This window comes from Bos mutus, chromosome 3, assembly GCF_027580195.1.
Source record: "Bos mutus isolate GX-2022 chromosome 3, NWIPB_WYAK_1.1, whole genome shotgun sequence".
Taxonomy (NCBI): Eukaryota; Metazoa; Chordata; class Mammalia; order Artiodactyla; family Bovidae; genus Bos; species Bos mutus.
Window position 1 is genome coordinate 39417574 of NC_091619.1, and position 5029 is coordinate 39422602.

At 38.4% G+C, this 5029-nt stretch overlaps 1 pseudogene; it reads left to right on the forward strand.

Moving 5' to 3' along the window:
• The first annotated feature begins 751 nt into the window (after positions 1-751).
• Positions 752-4028, forward strand: LOC106700925 (large ribosomal subunit protein uL30-like; annotated as a pseudogene).
• The last annotated feature ends 1001 nt before the right edge of the window (positions 4029-5029 follow it).

Below are 5029 nucleotides of genomic sequence, written 5' to 3' on the forward strand. Positions count from 1 at the left end.
ACATCAAATGCAAAACAAGAAGAGATTTTTTATTTCTATTTTTGATGCTAGATTATTAAGGTAGGTGAAAATTAAATTTGCTTTTCAGATGACAGCAGGGTCAGATCACTGGTTACTCTCTACTAATTTTCAAAATATTTTAAAAGGTAATATAAAGTACTTAAATGTTAGTTTTTGCAGAATCTTGTTTCTGAGTAAATATACTCCATTGTTCTTTAGAACAATGATGTCTTTCAATTTTTTGACTGAGAACACACACAAAAATATATTTTCCATCATGATGTAGCATATATGTATGAATTACATATGTGTGCATAAGCAAAAGTTCACACACACACACACACACTGAATGCCCTTTATAAGTGTAAAAAGCTTGCATATAATCTGCACTATGCTTTCCTGGAAGCTCAGATGGTAAGAATCTGCCTGCAACACTGCAGTGCAGGAGAGTCAGGTTTGATCTCTGGGTCAGGAAGATCCCCTGGAGAAGGGAATGGCAAACCACTTCAGTATTCTTGCTTGGAGAATTCCACAGACGGAGGAGCCTGGCAGGCTATAGTCCCTGGAGTCACAAAGAGTCATAGATGACAGAGCGAGTAACACATACATGCTATTTTATCTATTCTATAATTTTCATTAATAATACCATTTTATTATTTTTCATTAAGAAAAAATAAATTAAGATCTCAAATCTCTTCAAATTAATGTTACAGTTTAAAAAACATCCCCTTTCTCTTTCCCAGCTGGAACCATGGAGGGTGCAGAAGAGAAGAAAAAGAAGGTTCCTATTGTGCCAGAAACCCTTAAGATAAAGGGAAAAGATTTCAAAGAGATTAAGATCAAGTGCCTTAGAAAGAAATTTGCCTAAAAGATGCTTTGAAAGGCAAGGAGGAAGCTTATCCATGAAAAAGCTAAGCACTTCACAAGGAATACAGGCATATGTGAACTGCATTTGAACTGAAATTTGAATGGCTATAGTGGCAAAATAAGCCTTCAACTTCTATGTACCCATGAAACCCAAATTGGCATTTGCCATCAGGATCAGAGTTATAAATGAGGTGAGCACAAAGTTTCCGAAGGTGTTGCAGCTTCTTTCCCTTTGTCAGATCTTCAATAGCAGCTTTGTGAAGTCCAACAAGGTTTCGATTAACATGCTGAGAATTCTGGAATCATACACTGCATCAGTTCAGTTCACTTCAGTTGCTCCATCCTGTCCGACTCTGCGACCCCATGAATCGCAGCACGCCAGGCCTCCCTGTCCATCACCAACTCCCTGAGTTCACTGAGACTCACATCCATGGAGTCAGTGATGCCATCCAGCCATCTCATCCTCTGTCGTCCCCTTCTCCTCCTGCCCCCAACCCCTCCCAGCATCAGAGTCTTTTCCAATGAGTCAACTCTTCGCATGAGGTGGCCAAAGTACTGGAGTTTCAGCTTTAGCATCATTCCTTCCAAAGAAATCCCAGGGCTCATCTCCTACGAATGGACTGATTGGATCTCCTTGCAGACCAAGGGACTCACAAGAGTCTTCTCCCACACTACAGTTCAAATGCATCAATTCTTCAGCACTCACCTTTCTTCACAGTCCAACTCTCACATCCATACATGACCACAGGAAAAACCATAGCCTTGACTAGACAGCCCTTTGTTGGCAAAGTAATGTCTCCGCTTTTGAACATGCTATCTAGGCTGGTCATAACTTTCCTTCCAAGGAGTAAGCATCTTTTAATTTCATGGTTGCAGTCACCACCTGCAGTGATTTTGGAGCCCAGAAAAACAAAGTCTGACACTGTTTCCACTGTTTCCCCATCTATTTCCTATGAAGTGATGGGACCAGATGCCATGATCTTAGTTTTCTGAACGTTGAGCTTTAAACCAACTTTTTCACTCTCCTCTTTCACTTTCATCAAGAGGCTTTTGAGTTCTTCTTCACTTTCTGCCATAAGGGTGGTGTCATCTGAATATCTGAGGTTACTGATATTTCTCCCGGCAATCTTGATTCCAGCTTGTACTTCTTCCAGCCCAGTATTTCTCATGATGTACTCTGCATAGAAGTTAAATAAGCAGAGTGACAATATACATCCTTGATGTACTCTTCTTCCTATTTGGAACCAGTCTGTTGTTCCATGTCCAGTTCTAACTGTTGCTTCCTGACCTGCATACAAATTTCTCAAGAGGCAGGTCAGGTGGTCTGGATTCCCATCTCTTTCAGAATTTTCCACAGTTTATTGTGATCCACACAGTCAAAGGCTTTGGCATAGTCAAAAAAGCAGAGATAGATGTTTTTCTGGAACTCTCTTGCTTTTTCCATGACCCAGCGGATGTTGGCAATTTCATCTCTGGTTCCTCTGCCTTTTCTGAAACCAGCTTAAACAACTGGAAGTTCACAGTTCACGTATTGCTGAAGCCTGGCTTGGAGAATCTTGAGCATTACTTGACTAGAGTGTGAGATGAGTGCAATTGTGCGGTAGTTTGAGCATTCTTTGGCATTGCCTTTCTTTGGGATTGGAATAAAAACTGACCTTTTCCAGTCCTGTGGCCACTGCTGAGTTTTCCAAATGTGCTGGCATATTGAGTGCAGCACTTTCACAGCATCACCTTTCAGGATTTGAAATAACTCAACTGGAATTCCATCACCTCCACTAGCTTTGTTCAGAGTGATGCTTTCTAAGGCCCACTTGACTTCACATTCCAGGATGTCTGGCTCTAGGTCAGTGATCACACCATCGTGATTATCTTGTTCACAAAGATCTTTTTTGTACAGTACTTCTGTATATTCTTGCCACCTCTTCTTAATGTCTTCTGCTTCTCTTAGGTCCGTACCATTTCTGTCCTTTATCGAGCCCAATTTGCATGAAATGTTCCCTTGGTATCTCTAATTTTCTTCAAGAGATCTCTAGTCTTTCCCATTCTGTTGTTTTACTCTATTTCTTTGCACTGATCACTGGGGAAAGCTTTCTTATCTCTCCTTCTATTTTTTGGAACTCTGCATTCAGATGCTTATATCTTTCCTTTTCTCCTTTGCTTTTTGCTTCTCTTCTTTTCACAGCTATTTGTAAGGCCTCCCCAGACAGCCATTTTGCTTTTTTGCATTTCTTTTCCATGGGGATGGTCTTGATCCCTGTCTCCTGTACAATGTCATGAACTCAGTCCATAGTTCATCAGGCAATCTATCTATCAGATCTAGGCCCTTAAATCTATTTCTCACTTCCACTGTATAATCATAAGGGATTTGATTTAGGTCATACCTGAATGCTCTAGTGGTTTTCCCTACTTTCTTAAATTTCAGTCTGAATTTGGCAATAAGGAGTTCATGATCTGAGCCACAGTCAGCTCTTCGTCTTGTTTTTGTTGACTTTATAGAGCTTGTATATAAGAATATATAGCCTTATATACAAGGCTGAAAAGAATATAATCAATCTGATTTCGGTGTTGACCATCTGGTGATGTCCATGTGTAGTCTTCTCTTGTGTTGTTGGAAGAGGGTGTTTGCTATGACCAGTGCATTTTCTTGGCAAAACTCTTATTAGTTTTAGCCTTGCTTCATTCCATATTCCAAGGCCAAATTTGCCTGTTACTCCAGGTGTTTCTTGACTTCCTATTTTTGCATTCCAGTCCCCTATAATGAAAAGGACATCTTTTTTGGGTGTTAATTCTAATAGGTCTTAGGGGAACCCAAATCCAAAGTCTGTAAATGAATTGATCTACAGCATGGTTATGGCAAAATCAACAAGAAGCAAATTGCCTTAATGGATAATGTGTTGATTTCTCAACCTTTTGGCAAATATAACCTCATCCATATTGAGTATCTGGTCCATAAGATCTGTCCTGTTGGAAAATGTTTCAAAGAAGCAAACAGCTCCCTGTGGCCCTTTAAATTGTCTTCTCCATGAGGCAGAATGAAGAAAAAGACCACCTGTCTTGTAGAAGGTGGAGATGTTGGCAACCAGAAATACCAGATCAACAGGCTTATTAGAAGGATGAAGGACGCTATCTACCATAATTATTTTTGCAACCTGGTCAGTTAATAAATACTGATTGTTTTCAAATTGAGAAAAAAAGAAAAGAAAAACATTCCTTTTGACAAACCTAAATTTGTGCTGTTTAGTTTAATGCTTCAGAGCATGTGCCTTCCATAGCAAGGAACACTCAATAAACACTAATGAATGAATGAATGGATGATGCTTAACATTTCTCTGTTGTATTCACAATCTAGCCCTACCTTTCTGAGAAAACATTTCCATACTTTACTGGGAATTGGGGTATTTTCCAAACTCCCAAGGATTCATTTATATCCACTCTCTTGAGTTACTTCTACAGGGAGTTGTCGCAGTTAAGTGTTCATTCGATTACTTTCTTCTTCTTCTTCTTCTTCTTATTTTTTTTTTAAGAAAGGGCACACTTTAAGGCTGAAGCAGGGAAAGACAGAACTGTATTTTAATTCTAACTCTACTGTGTATTATTTGTTAATTTCTGAGACTGCTTTCTTATTTACAAATCTATACTAACAATTGATATCCATATTTGTTATACAGATTAAATTTTAGGATGAAGACAAAGCACTAACTTTCAAAAAAGTCAATAAATGTTAAATAATGTTGATGCTAATGGCTGTCTTGCAATATACAGCACTTCTGCAAATAATTTTGTTGGTGTTCTGTTGGCCTTCTTGCTTTATCACATCTTTCTTCCTTTTATTTTAGTCTTATAAACTGAAGCAATTTAACCAACTGCCATGAACCCATTGACATGACTCCTGTTCTTTGATTTAAACAATTTATGATCATAATCCTAACTTCATCATGTCAGGAAAACATTGATAATAATGCTAATTAAAATAGTGATAGATTGCATGGAATTTTCTATAAAGTCACACATGTATAACTCTATTAGACACATACAAAAATAAGTCATCTTTGAGGGGGAATACCAAAGGGAATTATAGGATCAGTATGTTACACTCATTCAACAATTATTTCCCATGCTTCAAAAAACAGAAACTCTGTATCTGGCAACTTTCCATAAACAA